Genomic DNA, 17,931 nt, shown 5'->3' on the forward strand with positions numbered 1-17,931 from the left:
GAAAACTGTCATTTTAAATTAAAATATGATTTTGTTATTGTTCTTTTTTAAATGTTAAATGTCAAAATTGATGTACTTTCATTTCTTGCAGTGCTGCATGGTCTGAATATACCAAATAGTCTGGATAGCCTCCAAAAATTTGAAGTGTTTTGAGTGTTTCAGGCAATAAGAGCAAAACAATATGTCTGTGATAAATCAAATATGTGTTCCCATTCTTTCCCGTCTGGACGGTGATTCTGGTGCAGCTTCAGGTGAGGCTGAACCAATATGGGACTGACTCAGGTGAAGTCCAAGGCTGGTTTGTCTTCTTGGCTTTGAGCTTTCTCCCTTTGCCTCAGACTTCTGGGCAAACGTCTGTTCAAACATGGAAAAGCCACCAACAATATTAGGCTGTTTTCCAGAAGATTACTGCCCTTAAACTGACATATGGAGCGAACCAGACAACATGCTGGGGAGTCTCGCTGAGCTGCACGGCTGCACGTTTGGATATTTGTATTGTTGCAAATGTTGGGCGGATTTGTCCTTTTTCTGGAGCTGATCCTGTCTCTCTTTAGCTTCCTATAAAGCAGCATTTAGTTTCCATTTTACTGTTATCAGAATTATTTTTAATGATGCTTCTTTGATCCAAACAGTTGACGATAAATATGTTACTTTCTTTGGTTGAGTCAATTACAGGTCATCACAGTTCAAGAAGGAGGCTGATTCACTCACTTATTTTTGTTGTTTTGCATTTTCCTTTATTTGTTGTTTGTCTATTTTTTTGTCATTTTGTTTCTCACTTATGTCATTTTTTTTGTCTCATTTGTCTATTTTGTCGCTTTAACTTTTTAGTCAAATTTTTTGTCTCTGTTTTGTGTTGTTTGTCTAAATTTTTGTCATTTTGTTGATCATTTTTGTTATATTTTGTCTTGTTTTTGTTTTGTTTGTTTTGTCTGACTTTTGTCGTTTTGATCATAAGGTAAAACACTACATCATTCAATTCCAGATGACTAAATGTTTTATTTCTTTGTAGACATTCTGTGATCTGTAAGTTGTAATGTGTGAATGACAAACTGAGGCATAAAATTGTTGAAATTGAATTTATTTTTCTTAAGAAATTTCAGGTTATTCGTAATGTTTTGTTAAAAGAACATTCAGTTCAGTTCATTAAATGTGAACATTTTCAGAATGTACTTTTTTACACTAAAACTAAAAAAATTGGAGTTGTCATTATTTATAGGTTATTATGTTGTGATTGTACTGGTGTGGTCCACTTGAGCTCAAATTGGGCTGAATGTGGCCCCTGAACTAAGGTGAGTTTGACACCCTTGGTGTAGTTCAACAGACCTATAGAAGACTGTAGATGTCAGAAACAGATGCTGAGAGTCTACACACTTTCAGCTGGTGTCAACATTTTCATAATGCGAAGGTATTAATGTTGTTAAAAGATGTCTTTTAACCCAAAGTGGGATCTTTTCCTGAACCAAACCGAGTAGATTTGGTGTCTAAATTAACCAAAAAGTGAATTAAATGAGACTTAAGTCAGAAAATACAACAAATCTAAATGCAAAAAAAAAAACAAAAAAAAAAAAACATCCAACACAGGATATAAACCTCAGTCTTCTGGGTAAGAGCCCTTCACCTTGTGCCTCCTCCAAACCTTCAATCTCCTTATGAGGAGATTTTAAATTGGAAAAACATCCATCAGAGTTCATTATTAACAAAGGTGGCACAGACGCATAAGGACATCTTGTTTGGGTCCGTGTACGGATCTGGTAATTGGATTTTCCGTTCTGAAACGGGTATTGAAAAACAAAAAACGAGTGGTTATTTGATTTTCGTTTTAAAATACAAAAATTAAAATTGAAATACAAGGCGTTTTTCCTTTTCATGATCAAAAAGGCAGATACGATTTTTTTTAAATAAATGCTTTGATTTTCGTTTTATATTTAGAATAACAAGAAAGTAAAATCAGTAAGAGACAGAACATAAAACATGTCACTTTTTTCATTTCCTGAGACCGGAAGTGGTCATCAGGAAGTGTCGAGCCAAACGACAACAAGATTCTCAGAGGGCGGAGCCAGAGAGCAGTGATTGGTCAGACCATAGCTAGCGTATCTAGTTTTCTATGTATATCTATGGTCGGCACATCTGGTAGCATCTCTGGCTGCTGTTGACCTTGTTTTGGAGTAAAACACGGTAAGAAGATAAATACTTCTAACCAGTAGCGTTGTTTTGTTGTACGTTAAGTCAGCGACTTGTGAAGGGTTGTGTTTTGTCGTGTTTGAGCAGTTGGTCCGGACGCGTTAGCTAGCTAAGCGGCTAAGTTAGCTAGCGGGCTAATTAACACAGGTGGCTAACTTACCGCTGAACACCTGTGTTACTTGCTGCCGCACCTGTCCTCATTATTAGAATGACCTTCTCAACCTGTATTTCTCTGCTGTGTATTTTAGCTTTTAAAGGTTTAAGGTTAACTGAAACCCGTTCAGCTGCACTGAAGTTTAACATTCAGCTGGTTTGAATTAAACCACGCTTAACTTAACATTGCGCAACATTACCTCTCTGAATCTCCATAATTTCATTAAATTCCTTCTCTCTTCCACTGCTCGAGTTCAATCCAGTATATAAAATGACATTAATAGTGAATAAACTAACAACCAGCCACCAGACAGGCTGCTTTTTACACAACCTTGTAAGAGAATGTCTGTCAATGCTTTCAGCAGAATTTAGAAACACAACACTTCCTAAACAGATATTTTGAGGCTGTGAGGTTGAACGTTTGAGAGTATATCATTGTGTTTGTTTGTGGTCTTTCTGTTTCTAGGTGGAAGCTGAATTAGTGAGGATGACTCCTGCTCCTGTCATCTCTAAGCTCCTCCCACATCTTTACCTGCACATGAGGAAAATCACTCCTGTAGAATGCAGGTATGTTTGTCATTATTATAAAAAGATGTTGCCTGGTGACCTGTCAGAAACCCATTATACAGAGTCAGCCAAAAATAATGTTTACAGACATCAGGAAAAGAAAAACTTGCATAAATATTTCAATACCAAATTTATTCAGACATCACAAGATTAATAAAAGTTATCTTTGGCCTCTACAATTACAAGAGGTGCTCAAAGTGGTGGCCACTGGCTTCCAGACATTTCTGTTCTGTTGTAGACGTCACTTGTTGATGCTCCATTCATGAGGGTAGCGCCATCTGTTGGGAAAACATTGTACAACAGGACACAGAGTTGTCGTGATTTGATCAAACTTAGAAAGAGGAATCTATATGTGTAGAAGTACTTATACAAATTAAATATTTATGAAAGTTTTTCTTTTCCTGATGTGTGTATACATTATTTTGGCTGACTCTGAACTTAATGAGAACAAAACTGTCATTTAATTGTTGCTTTGAAAGCTTCTTTAGTGAAAACCGGCTGGTGTTCTGCTTTGAAACAAACTGCTGTTGAGGTCTGTGTTTTTAGGTTTAACCCCACAGTTTCTGAATGAACTGATAGTTTTTTTTTCCTGATCAATGTGGACGTTATAATTGATGGTAACATTTACTGATCATATAATCAGCATGACAATATAACAGTATAACATTCTGACCACCTGACTAATACTGTGTTGGTCCCTTTATGCTGCTAAAACTCCTCTGACCCAGTGGTTCATCAGAACCTCTGGGGATGTCCTGTGGATTCTGTGGGTCCTGTGGGTTGCAGGGTGGGTCCTACCTAGACCAGGCTGATCCTGGACCATCCCACAGATGCTCCATCAGATCTGGATGTGGAGAGTGTGGAACCCAGGTGAACAGCTTAGCTCTGTCGTGTTCCTCAGACCACTCCTGAGCAGTTTTAATTTGTCCTGCTGAGGGTGGCAGCTGGCATCAAGGACTGCTGTTGCCATGGAGACTAGGGGGTTGTTTGTCCTGCAGTGTTTAGGTGGTGGTACATGTCAAACATCCACATGAACGTCAAGGTTTCCCAGCAGAACGTTGCATTAGGACAAGATGATGGATGTTGTTCTCTTCAGCTGTCAGTGGTCAGAATGTTGTGGCTGATCGGTGGATCTGTCTGCCTTTACTCTGACATCCAGAGTTATACAAAAGTGTAGTATGTGTGCAGTGCAGAAGAGATTTACTTTATTGTATGCAGTTTTTTGTTTTTTAAGGGAGAGCATTTTTTTATCCACCTGAAGAAGACCTAATCTTTCCCTTGAAAGGATAGTTAATAATTACTACAGCTTCCATAGTGGTTCCATCAGAGAAAATCATATCCATATACAGATTTTTATTAATTCCAGGGCTGGTTCAGTGAAGATTATAATAATAAGTGCATCACATAATTCTTTGTTGCAGTTGGAATTTTGCAGACTGAGAGATGGTTGAGAAGGTTTGCAGTTCTAGTTTTAGCAAAATATGTTATAATAGAAGATCTTTATTGTCATTGTACATGAAATTATCTGCAAACCAGCAAAGTGTATCAGTCTGAGGTATCTAAAAATAAATAAGTAAAGAAAAATGCTTCTAAAGCCAATAATAAACAGAATATTTTGAAGGAATATTGTAAAAAGGAAAGAAAAGCTCCATTCTCACTCCTCTCAGGATAAACTGTCATTAAAATTGACTTTAAATTTAGCTTCAACACGAGATAAAAAACATTTACTTTCATTACTGATGTCGAGTTTTAATAAAGTTCATGCTACTTTTATAAAATGATGAAAGTGAATAAATAGTATTTCTGTGATCTGTGTTTGATTTCTGTCTTTTCTCCTGTCATCCAGATGTTCAGAGGGAGATGATGCCACATCTGGTCCAGCTGATGGAAGGTCTTGAAGTTCTCTGACTGGCCTCGACTGAAGATGGTCGTCTCACTGGATTTAAGGTTCAGATGCTCAGTAACAAACTCCACCAATGAGCCAACAGGGAAGCTTTAGGTTTATTAAATGTTGCTATGAAGGTTTCGCTGTTTTTCTTTGTGAATGCAATGAGCTCCAACTGAAACTTGAATTAGAACTTAGAAGTAAATCCTTCCATCTGAAAGGATTTAGTTGCATTAATAACCTCATAACATTCTAATTTTTATTCCAGTCTTGGTTGGAAATAGAATCTCTGTATTGATTCAGGTAAAAACTGAACTTCACAGCATGTTGGAGCAAAACAACCAGATGAAAACTGTGATGGTGTTGGATTGTCAGACCGTAATGTTGCAGCTCAAAGCAGCTTTTCTAGCTCAGTTCATTCTGACATTCAGCTATGAATCAACACAGCAGATGGTGATCCATGCTGTGGAAGTCTCACATCTCCTGATTTAATGGAGCTGCTTTGCACTTTTTACACTGTTTATTCACCAACACTTTATTTTATGAAAGTCCATCTAGTTTTTATGAGGAATGTGATGTTTTAATTTCTCTGTTAATAACTGCAGTCTAATGGAACAGCTGGAGTTGTAACATCTGTCCTGATATTGATCATGAAGTATTGATCAGAATACTTATGGTCAGCAGTCATCCCTGAAGTTTTACATTAAAATCTTTACTTGTGTTGTGAACTTTGGTAAGAAGCAGAAACTTTAGCGTTGCCATGGATACATGAGTGTTAAATTCTGTCCATGTTTCCATTTTGGGAAATTCAGTCCAGCAGATGAGTTTGTTTTTACTGACAGCAACCATTCAGTCTGAGATATTAAGAATAAATAAATGTGCATAATGTGGAAATGAACAGATTTTATTTTTATTTATACCTACAGCTGCTGGTAAAGTTCCAGAATGTGGTGGAATTTAGTCTCACAATCACAGAGAATATTATCTGAAAGTCGGGTTATTGTTGTTTATCAGCACAATACAAAAAGATTAATGTTAGAAATATTCCAGTTAAGGCTCTAGAATATCAGGATTTATGTAAATTTACCTCAATGATATGAATGTTCAGGTTAAGATTGTACAGTGATATTTATTATGTAAGTTTAGCTGATTAAAGTTTATGACTCTGCACTAAAATATTATGTATTTAAATTGACATCATTATTATAATATTTAGGGTCAGACCCTACAGTATTGAGATTAAGAAATCAAATATTCTATAAAATGTAAATACACTGAACTCATTTGGATATATTTAAGTGAGACTCTACAATATTATTTGACACAAATCTATCTAAATCAAAACTTTAATCATTTTTACGCCAAACATTTACTGATTTAAACATTAAAATCACTCCTTTCTAATCTTCTGCTGTACGTTCAAACCTGAGGCCTTAAATAGAAACACACAAGTATCTGATTGAAGGAACTTCTGTAGAGTCCTGGTTCCAGAACATGATGATAGAATTATAGACAAACTTTAACAAAAGCTGCCTGAGAGTTTACAGGTTTTTATGTTGGATTTCTTCAGTAATTTAATGAGAGTTATCAGCAAAAATCAAGTGTTCATTTGATGAACTTCATTTCCTAAAACATCCAGAATTGGAGCTCATATCTTTGGCAGCTGTAAAGTTTCTGCTCCTTCAAAGTTCACAACACAATGAATGAATTCCTAAAACACTCTCAATGTTGGAGAGCGTTTGTGATGCTGAAGCAGTGACCACTTTTTCAGTTTCTTCTCTGGAGATGCACAATGAGGGACGTCTGCAGTGACTGAGAAAGAGTCTCACCACATCCTGACATGAGGAAAAAGACTTTATTGAAGACTACAATGAGAAAAACTATCAGACAGCAGACGGCTGCATTCAAGGTGAGCTCTGAACATTTGATCTGGAACAGGAATTCAATAACGGCAGCATGAGCTTCATTTCAGTCTGTAGCTGCTGAATTCATGGATGAATCATCTGGCACTAGAGAGGAAGACCATCAAACATCCATGTCAGCTGATGGAGGTCCAAGAGTCTCACCAAACAAACAACCTACAGAGTGAAGACCTCAAATCTGATTGGACGGCCTCCTATTCAGCCACGTGTGAACAAATGCCTCTAAGCTGATTTGTTTTCTAAAATAAATCTAGTTTGAGTCCTAATCTATGCCTGTGTGATTGCTTCTTTACATGGCTGTTAACAGTTTAGGCTGTTAGATTGTTCCAGATAAGACAAGTACAAGATACTTCAGAGCCGTTCTACCACGAGCCTGACAGGAAGAACTCCACAGCTACTGAATGTTCCTGTGGTTCCCTCAAGGCTACAGGAGGAGCCCTACGAGGACGAGCCGGTCCACCTGATGGCGGCCAGTCGCTGTGTTCAAAGGCAACACCGACTACGTGGACTTCTACTGGACCACAGGGAGGCCTTCAAACCGGACCAACGAGTTCAGCGACTCCCCGACTCGTGGGTCTGAGGATGCCGCCGAGCCTCGGTCCAGCCGGCCTCCTGTCTGTGGGTGTTTGAGTGCTGAGAGGTTTGTGGATGGATGTGAACGTTCTGTGTTGAAACAGCAGCTTTGGACTCAGTAACGCTGGGAAAAACCAAGAGCTCCTTTATTTGTGACTTCCACTAAAAAAACTGATGAAAATAAGTTTGCCAGGGTTCTGACTGATAACAGATTATTAAATAATGAAAATAACAGTTTAAATGTTCCTTTAAACAATCCTTTTAGGTCTACGTTTCCTTTACACTGACTTCTTGGTATTTTGGGTGGAATATACCATTAAGCCCAATGTTCAAGGATTCTTCTGGGAATATACCATTAAACCAACCTTTTAAGTACCGTAAATGTTCCTGAATAGTCCATCAGATAAACCTTTTAGGTCTACATTGGAAGATTTTAGAATAGAATATTACTCCAAACCATCCTTTAGGTCTACATTTAAGGTGGAATACTCCTTTACACCAAGATTTTTTGGTCTACATTGAAAGATTTAAGGTGGAATATTCCTTTAAACCAACCTAAATTTCATGTTTTGATCATTATCAAGTGAGAAACCTCAATCCAGACTCCTCATAATGACGTTTGAGATTTATGCTGCTGTTATTTGTTTAGTCCAGACTAAATGACAGAAATCCACAACTGTAATTTTATTTCAGGACTCGGTTATTAAATGTCGAAACAATCCATGTGACTCTAAAAACTCAACAGCTTTACAAACTCTAAGATTAAACTCTCCACAAGGATCCAAAATAAGTTGGACTTCTACATGAGAGCTTTAATTATTCTTCATCTACTTCCTGAAAAGTTTGGACAATAAACTAATATAAATATATATAAATAACTAATATTTTCAGCTGAAGACAGACTTTGTGATTTTTTTGCTCACATGTTGTGTTGTTGTAAACTTACTCTTTCAAATAAATAGCCTCCTAACCCCCTGGAAACCAGCGTTTGTCCTGTTTTTGTGTTGCTCCTCGGCGACCCTAGACAGCCGGGTCCTAATGTTTTTTTGAGCAACACACCATACTATGACGTTTTTACAATGAGGGTTCTACTATGGAACCAGTTTGACATGTTCAGGTGTTCTTTGTGTGAAAACTCAGAGATTTCAGGGATCAGAAGGTGGTTTTCAACTTTCTTTGTTAACTTTCTGCTTCAACTTTAAACTAAATTTACTTCACTAAGCCAGCCCTCTGGACTTCCAGTAAGCTGTGTTCCTATTGGCTGTCCAGGTGGCTGCTTGGTGTTATCAGGAACACCTGAGCAGCTCAGTGTCTTCCTGCTTTATTTAGCTGCAGACAAACATTTCCTCTGCTTCGCTTCACCACTGAACCGGGTTCGGCTCCATTGCTTTAGTTTGTTCTTTAGGTGTTGGCTTGCAGCTTCCAGCAGTAAAATTGTCTTTAATGTGTTTCTTGGTGTGTTTCAGGGCTTTGTACTGGATAGTTGTCTTGGTAAATGTGGTTCTTTAGCCACAGTTAGCACATGGTGCTAATGTGTGCAGTGATTAGTGGATTTGGTACAGCTGAGTTGTGTCTTTATCTTGGCTGTAGTGAGTCTTTAGAGGTTTTTGGTCAGACACATTCTGTATTCTTGTTTGTGAACCAGCGTTGGTTGTCCAGAAGGTAAGAGTTCCTGTCCTGATTCTCTGTTCTCAGAGGTTCTCTGGTAGGCTGCAGGAGACTTTAGTGTTTGGGTTGTGCTAGTTTGGTTTTTGTACGGTTTCATTTGGACGACTATCTTGAGGCCCCTCCATGTGGTTTAGTGAGGTTTTCTGGAACAGTTCTACAAAGCAACCTGCAGCAGAAGAGACTCTGAGAGTTTTTAGGAAGTTCTGGAGAGCAGACTTTAGAGAAGCAGAAACATTTGTCAGCAGTTTGAGCAGGAGAAGGTGAGCTTTGAAGTAGAAATGAGCAGGAAACCTTCTTGACCCGTGTGGTGAGGTCCTGTACCAAGAGTTTGAGCAGGTTGTGAAGAGTCTGTAGTTCTTTGGTCTGAAAGCACAAGAAGAGTCGACTCATTAAAGGAGAAAACAGGAGATATTGTTGGTTCTTCTGTCACTCTGCAGTTTCCTTAGACTGAATATCAAGTTTATATTTTAAATGATTTGCCATGTGAGCCCAAGAAGACTTCAATAAACTCCCTCCATCCCCTGGACAAAACATATTTTATTACGATGTTAAATCTTTTTTTAATGTTTTTGAGTTTTAGCATAGTTTTTTTGTCTTTGCTTGTTTAGTTTTGTGATCTGTGTGAAAGATGCTAAACAAATAAAGCTGAATGGATAAACTGAATAATTGACTAACTTGTGATTGTGACAACAGAAATATTTTCATTGTGATTTAAGGGTTTGTTTCATCTTTAAGGGTGGGGTTAAAATCTTGACAGAAAAAAGATTAAAGAAATAAACTACATTAAAACAATTAAAGGAAAACATTTAATACAACAAAACTTTTAAAAAGAAAATTAAACATTAAATACAATTAAATTATATTAAACAGACAAAATATTTAATTAAATAATTAAACAGAAGATACAAAATGTAATTATGAAATCAAACAATTTTTAAAAATAATATTAAACATTAAAGATGAAATATTGTAGATAATTAAACATTTAAAAAATACAATTAAACAAGAAGAATATTAAACATTTAAAAAAATACAAAACATTAGATTATTAAACCTTTAAAAAGACAAAACATTTAATTAAAAAATTAAATGTTTAGAAAATTAAATCTTAAAGACAATAAAACTTTAAATAGGAATTAAACAGAAAATACAATCAAGCATTTAAAAAGAAAATTAAACATTAAAAGGTGATAAAACATTTAAAAAAAACTTTAAAGATTTAATCGAAAAATTAAACATTGGGAAAGAAAGGAAATTTTTCAAACAAGCTGATAAAACATTTGAAAAAAGCAACAATTAAACATTAAAAAGACAAAACATTTGGAAATCAAATCAGACAGAAAAGAACAAAAGATGAGAAAAGAGCAAAACTAAATATTAAAGAAGAATCAAACTAAAGACAAAACATTTGAAAAGACACCAGTTAGACTTTAGAAGATCAAATTAAACAGAAGAAACAATAAAATGATCAAAAACAGCAAAAACAGGTAAAGTCTTAAAGTGTTTTCTAGTCTGAAATGAAAACATCAAGTTGTTTCTTGAAACGTTTCCTCTTTCTATGTTCTTGGTTTGATTGTGGACAGATTTACTAAGAACTCATTTAAGAAAACTGCTTTTCAGATAAAGTCTACTAGTAGTTGAAGTCATTGATCAAACTAATGTTACCTTCTGATCTCCACAAATTTCACTGTTCAGTGAAGAGAATCAAAGTTTGTTCAGGATTTCTAAAAAACCCACAGGTTAAGGTCTGAGAAGAACTCAGATTGATGGTCTAAATGTGAAATCAAGACTAATGGTCACAAGTTTTAAGGCTTCTGTTAACCAGAAAGTTCAAACTAACAGAGAAGTACTGAGAAACTTTTAAAACTTCAGCCCTCAGACTGTCTAAAGGTTCAAACTGACAGAGAACTACTCAAGAACTTTAAGGTTTTCAGCCCTCAGACTGTCGAAAAGCTCAAACTAACAGAGAACTACTCAGGAACTCAGAAGATATCAGTCCTTGGACTGTCTGAAAGTTCAATCTAACAGAGAACTACTGTGGGACTTAGAAAATTTCAGCCCTTAGACTGTGTGAAAGCTCAGGTCCTGAGGACTCGGGAGGTGTGGAGGCTTTGAAAAGTCTTAGAACTGAGGGTTCCACCCTCCAGCACTAAGGCTGAAGTCCAACCTCCTGAGAAAAACGGTCGAGTTGAGACTCGAATTAAAAAAAAACTTGAAAACGACAAAAAATAGATGATAAATGCGCAAAAAAAAGAAGAATTTGTATCTGAGCGAATAGCTCAAGAGGATAAGAAGAGGACTCCCAAGTGGAGGGTCGCAGGTTCGAGACCCGCCAGCGGCAGTTTTCTTTCTTTGTCTTTGTCAGGATTTTGAGAAAACTTAAGAAGTGTCTGGTCTTGAACCAGCGACCTGCAGCTCCATAGGCAAATCCTTAACTCACTGAGCTACAGATCAGATAAAATAACATAATTTCGTCGTCCCTTTGTCATCGTAGTTGCTGAAGTCACCACATGGGTGGAGCCAAGGCGGAGTCTGGGTGGAGTCAGGGCGGAGAGTAGGCGGGGAGGTGGGTGGCGGCCTCCCCCCTCTACTCCCCCACCTCCCACCACCACCCACCACACCTTCCCCCGCCCGACGAGTTCTTCGAGTCTCCACGAGTCCTTCGAGTCTCGACGGGTTTTCCCGAGTTTCTGGAGTTTCCACCAGGTCGGAGGCAGAACAAGTTGTCATGAAGAGGTGTTGAAGTCGCCCAGGATGGACTGACTTTTTACAGCGACTAGAAGGAAGATGACTAGAAGAGCAGGTCTTTAACCACCATCCATGAAATCCATGGAGTCGACTCCAGAAGAAATGAAGGGAGATCAACTTTTATCAACCTCCATCCAGATGTTCAACTTCATATCTTTACTTGGAGATTTTTTAGCACCACAAACCTTTAGTATCACACTTTATTATCCTTTATTAGGACTTTAATGGAATCCACCAGCAGATTTAGTTTTTGTTGACAAACTTTATTCTTGTCATCATGGGACTGCAGTATTTAAAACTCTTCCTTCTATTTGACCTCATGTTTATTAGTTTTGGTGGAGAAACTTATTTTAATTGTCGATTAGTAGGTGTATCTTGTAATATTGGAGTAATTCAGACATATATGTTGGAAAACACATTTTTTTTGTCCATTAATCTGTTGATTGTTTTCTCCAGTAATTCACTTCTTGTTTTGGTTTATAAAATGTCAAACCCAAATATATTCAGTTTACTGGCATAAAAACCAAAAAGATTGACATTCATGATGCAGGAATCAGGCAGTTTTTCCGTTTTTATCTTAGTTTAGTCAGAAAGATAGTTGATAATGTGTGAATTGTTGCAGCTTGTGAGCCGTAGAAGGTTTTAATCTTTGGGGCCGAGTGTCAAAAAACATTTAGAAACCATCATCAGCAGAACACTCAAAGATTTGAACATCATTAAAGGGAAATCCAACTTTTGCATGACAATGTCTAATTAAAGGACATTTATTTCCAATGTAAATGTGTGATATTCATCCTCTGGACCTTTCTCTTCACATCGTCTTCCACTTGGACTGGTTTGGTCGGGAGCATGTGCAACAAACATTTGAAAAACTGCACTTTAACATCAATGAATGACACTGAAGTTTAATCTCCACATAAATGAGACTGAGTCTGGATGTGCTGCTCTGTCATTAACTCTTAAGTTTAGGGAAAGTTCAAACAAAAGAGGACAGTTCAGATAAGACCTGAGAATGAGCTTATTTTGAACAAATATCTCAGACTTTCTGAGCTTTAGCACCTCTAGCAAGATATTTTAACAACAAGCAACTCAAGAGATCCAAAAGTTGGAGAGAGTTAGCTTTAGCTGAGCCAAAGAACGTGGGACGCTAACCTAGCAAACATTTCAGACTTTTCTCTGTGAATTCTGAGAAATAATTTACTATTTAATGACAGAGCTACACATCTTAACTCAGTCTCATTCAAACAGACTCTAATTCAGTGTCATCCATCCATATTAAAGTGCAGTTACCCAAAAATGTTTGTTGCATGAGCTCCAACAAAACCTGTCCAGGTAGAAGGCCACTTTGACAAACAGGAAGTGGACGATTCCAAGTAGATTTATAGAAGGGGGAACCGGACTGTACTAAGTGTGGTTGAGGATAGAGGGGTGTTTTGTGGGTTTTTAAGGCTGATAATGATTATTAGTGAGACATTTGGAGTAGATATTCATTTGCAGTAAATGAAAGTATTTAAAATCTTGGATTTAAACTTAGAAGAACACAAACTCTAACAGAAAACTTTGTCGATACGTTTTTGTTTTGTTTACAGATGTTAAGTCTTTACTTCTGTTGTGAACTTTGGTAAGAAGCAGAAACTTTAGCGTTGCCATGGATACATGAGTGTTAAATTCTGTCCATGTTTCCATTTTGGGAAATTCAGTCCAGCTGATGAGTTTGGTTTTACTGCCAGCTACCATTCAATCTGAGATATTAAGAATAAATAAATGTGCATAATGTGGAAATGAACAGATTTTATTTTTATTTATTCCTACAACTGTTGCAGGTAACGTTCTAGAATGTGGAGGAATTTAGTCTCACAATCACAGACAATAAATATTATCTGAAAGTCAGGTTATTGTTGTTTATCAGCACAATACAAAAAGATTAATGTTAGAAATATTCCAGATAAGACTCTAGAATATCAGGATTTATGGAAATTTTCCTCAGTAATATGAATGTTCAGGTTAAGATTGTGCAGTGATATTATGTAAGTTTAGCTGACTAAAGTTTATGACTCTGCACTACAATATTATTTATTTAAATTTACACCATTATTATAATATTTAGGGTCAGACCCTACAGTATTGAGATTAAGAAATAAACTATTCTATAAAATGTAAATACACTGAATTCATTTGGATATATTTAAGTGAGACTCTACAATATTATCTGACACAAATCTATCTAAATCAAAATTTTAATTGTTTTTACTCTAAACATTTACTGGACTGATTTAAACATTAAAATCACTCCTTTCTAATCCTCTGCTGTACGTTCAAACCTGAGGCCTTAAATAGAGAAACACACAAGTATCTGATTGAAGGAACTTCTGCAGAGTCCTGGTTCCAGAACATGATGACAGAATTATAGACAAACTTTAACAAAAGCTGCCTGAGAGTTTACAGGTTTTTATGTTAGATTTCTTCAGTAATTTAATGAGTTATCAGCAAAAATCAAGTGTTCATTTGATGAACTTCATTTCCTAAAACATCCAGAATTGGAGCTCATATCTTTGGCAGCTGTAAAGTTTCTGCTCCTTCAAAGTTCACAACACAATGAATGAATTCCTAAAACACTCTCAATGCTGGAGAGCGTTTGTGATGCTGAAGCAGTGAGCAGTTTTTCTGTTTCTTCTCTGGAGATGCACAATGAGGGACGTCTGCAGCGACTGAGAAAGAGTCTCACCACATCCTGACATGAGGAAAAAGACTTTATTGAAGACTACAGTGAGAAAAACTATCAGACAGCAGACGGCTGCATTCAAGGTGAGCTCTGAACATTTGATCTGGAACAGGAATTCAATAACGGCAGCATGAGCTTCATTTCAGTCTGTAGCTGCTGAATTCATGGATGAATCATCTGCCACTAGAGAAGAAGACCATCAAACATCCATGTCAGCTGATGGAGGTCCAAGAGTCTCACCAAACAAACAACCTACAGAGTGAAGACCTCGAATCTGATTGGACGGCCTCCTATTCAGCCACGTGTGAACAAATGCCTCTAAGCTGATTTGTTTTCTAAAATAAATCTAGTTTGAGTCCTAATCTATGCCTGTGTGTTTGCTTCTTTACACCGCTGTTAACAGTTTAGGCTGTTAGATTGTTCCAGATAAGACAAGTACAAGATTCTTCAGAGCCGTTCTACCACGAGCCTGACAGGAAGAACTCTAACAGCTACTGAATGTTCCTGTGGTTCCCTCAAGGCTACAGGAGGAGCCCTACGAGGACGAGCCGGTCCACCTGATGGCGGCCAGTCGCTGCGGTTCAAAGGCAACACCGACTACGTGAACTTCTACTGGACCACAGGGAGGCCTTCAAACCGGACCAACAAGTTCAGCGACTCCCCGACTCGTGGGTCTGAGGATGCCGCCGAGACTTGGCCCAGCCAGCCTCCTGTCTGTGGGTGTTTGAGTGCTGAGAGGTTTGTGGATGCATGTGAACGTTCTGTGTTGAAACAGCAGCTTTGGACTCAGTAACACCGGGAAAAACCAAGAGCTCCTTTATTTGTGATTTCCACTAAAAAAAAACTGATGAAAATAAGTTTGCCAGGGTTCTGACTGATAACAGATTATTAAATAATGAAAATAACAGTTTAAATATTCCTTTAAACAATCCTTTTAAGTCTACATTTCCTATCCACTGACTTCTTGGTATATGTACAAGTGTTTTGGGTGGAACATACCACTTTCAACTTTTCAACTTAACAATTCAACTTGATATCTTTAATTTGACATTTTTAAATAAAATCCTTGTATAAAACACGTTTGTTGGGGGGGGGGAGAAGAAAAAAAAAGAATCTGCACCTGACTTGAGGGAGTTTAGGGGAGCAATTGTCATTTACATATTGACATACGTGCCATATGATGAAATAACATGCCATATGATGAAATAATGTAAAGGAGGGCGTGAAAAACACTCCAGAAAGGTTTTCTTTGAAAAAAAAATCATCATGAATTTTGGCGAAAAAAAACGCCTTACTATACTATGTCGAAAAAAAATGCCATTTTTCAAACATGTTGTAAAAACGTGCCATATGATGAAATAATGTAAAGGAGGGCGTGAAAAACACTCCAGAAAGGTTTTCTTTGAAAAACAAATCATCATGAATTTTGGCGCAAAAAAAGCCTTACTATACTATGTCGAAAAAAAATGCGATTTTTCAACATGTTGTAAAAACGCACCATATGATGAAATAATGTAAAGGAGGACGTGAAAAACACTCCAGAAAGGTTTTCTTTGAAAAAAAAAATCATCATGAATTTTGGCGCAAAAAAACACCTTACTATACTATGTCGAAAAAAAACGCCATTTTTCAAACATGTTGTAAAAACGTGCCATATGATGAAATAATGTAAAGAAGGCCGTGAAAAACACTCCAGAAAGGTTTTCTTTGAAAAAAAAAATCATCATGAATTTTGGCGCACAAAAAACACCTTACTATACTATGTCGAAAAAAAATGCCACTTTTAAAACATGTTGTAAAAACATGCCATATGAAATAATGTAAAGGAGGGCGTGAAAAACACTCCAGAAAGGTTTTCTTTGAAAAAAAAATCATCATGAATTTTGGCGCCGAAAAAACGCCATACTATACTATGTCGAAAAAAAATGCAATTTTTCAGGATGTTGTAAAAACGTGCCATATGATGAAATAATGTAACAGAGGGCGTGAAAAACACTCCAGAAAGGTTTTCTTTGAAAAAAAAAATCATCATGAATTTTGGCGCAAAAAAAACGCCTTACTATACTATGTCGAAAAAAAATGCCATTTTTCAAACATGTTGTAAAAACGTGCCATATGATGAAATAATGTAAAGGAGGGCGTGAAAAACACTCCAGAAAGGTTTTCTTTGAAAAAAAAAATCATCATGAATTTTGGCGCACAAAAAACGCCTTACTATACTATGTCGAAAAAAAATGCCATTTTTCAAACATGTTGTAAAAACATGCCATATGAAATAATGTAAAGGAGGGCGTGAAAAACACTCCAGAAAGGTTTTCTTTGAAAAAAAAATCATCATGAATTTTGGCGCAAAAGAAACGCCTTACTATACTATGTCGAAAAAAAATGCCATTTTTCAAACATGTTGTAAAAACGCGCCATATGATGAAATAATGTAAAGGAGGGTGTGGAAAACACTCCAGAAAGGTTTTCTTTGAAAAAAAAATCATCATGAATTTTGGCGCAAAAAAAACGCCTTACTATACTATGTCGAAAAAAAACGCCATTTTTCAAACATGTTGTAAAAACGTGCCATATGATGAAATAATGTAAAGGAGGCCGTGAAAAACACTCCAGAAAGGTTTTCTTTGAAAAAAAAATCATCATGAATTTTGGCGCAAAAAAAACGCCTTACTATACTATCCATCCATCCATCCATTATCTATACACCGCTTAATCCTCACTAGGGTCGCGGGGGGGGCTGGAGCCTATCCCAGCTGACTCGGGCGAAGGCAGGGGACACCCAAGACAGGTCGCCAGTCTGTCGCAGGTCCACATACAAAGACAAACAATCACTCTCACATTCACACCTACGGGCAATTTAGAATAATCAATTAACCTCAGCATATTTTTGGACTGTGGGAGGAAGCCGGAGTACCCGGAGAGAACCCACGCATGCACAGGGAGAACATGCAAACTCCATGCAGAAAGATCCCGGGAAAGCCGGGACGCGAACCAGGGACCTTCTTGCTGCAAGGCGAAAGTGCTAACCGCTACACCACTGTGCAGCCCGCCTTACTATACTATGTCGAAAAAAAATGCCATTTTTCAAACATGTTGTAAAAAGGTGCCATATGATGAAATAATGTAAAGGAGGCCGTGAAAAACAATCCAGAAAGGTTTTCTTTGAAAAAAAAATCATCATGAATTTTGGCGCAAAAGAAACGCCTTACTATACTATGTCGAAAAAAATGCCATTTTTCAAACATGTTGTAAAAACGTGCCATATGAAATAATGTAAAGGAGGGCGTGAAAAACACTCCAGAAAGGTTTTCTTTGAAAAAAAAATCATCATGAATTTTGGCGCAAAAAAAAACACCTTACTATACTATGTTGAAAAAAAAATGCCATTTTTCAAACATGTTGTAAAAACGTGCCATATGATGAAATAATGTAAAGAAGGCCATGAAAAACACTCCAGAAAGGTTTTCTTTGAAAAAAAAATCATCATGAATTTTGGCGCCGAAAAA

At 36.9% G+C, this 17,931-nt stretch overlaps 3 long non-coding RNA genes across 4 annotated transcripts in view; 2 read left to right on the forward strand and 1 right to left on the reverse strand.

The window, feature by feature from the left end:
• The first annotated feature begins 2,086 nt into the window (after nt 1-2,086).
• LOC129348043 (uncharacterized) lies at nt 2,087-6,977 on the forward strand. The gene is made up of 4 exons (XR_008600466.1): nt 2,087-2,178; nt 2,804-2,904; nt 4,751-4,851; nt 6,575-6,977. It is a non-coding gene; the product is annotated as an uncharacterized LOC129348043 (long non-coding RNA).
• Nucleotides 6,978-7,407: 430 nt separating this feature from the next.
• Nucleotides 7,408-17,931, reverse strand: part of LOC129348044 (uncharacterized) — a 17,534-nt gene continuing 7,010 nt past the window's right edge. The window contains exon 3 of the long non-coding RNA XR_008600467.1: nt 7,408-9,315. This is a non-coding gene — a long non-coding RNA (uncharacterized LOC129348044). The remainder of the gene's footprint in view (nt 9,316-17,931) is intronic.
• LOC129348045 (uncharacterized) lies at nt 13,101-14,784 on the forward strand. Of its 2 annotated transcripts, none has more exons than XR_008600469.1 (2): nt 13,101-14,505; nt 14,569-14,784. It is a non-coding gene; the product is annotated as an uncharacterized LOC129348045 (long non-coding RNA). The 2 variants fall into 2 exon arrangements; XR_008600468.1 differs by having other exon boundaries at nt 14,610-14,784.

Source organism: Amphiprion ocellaris, chromosome 22 (genome assembly GCF_022539595.1).
Source record: "Amphiprion ocellaris isolate individual 3 ecotype Okinawa chromosome 22, ASM2253959v1, whole genome shotgun sequence".
In the NCBI taxonomy this organism is placed as follows: domain Eukaryota; kingdom Metazoa; phylum Chordata; class Actinopteri; family Pomacentridae; genus Amphiprion; species Amphiprion ocellaris.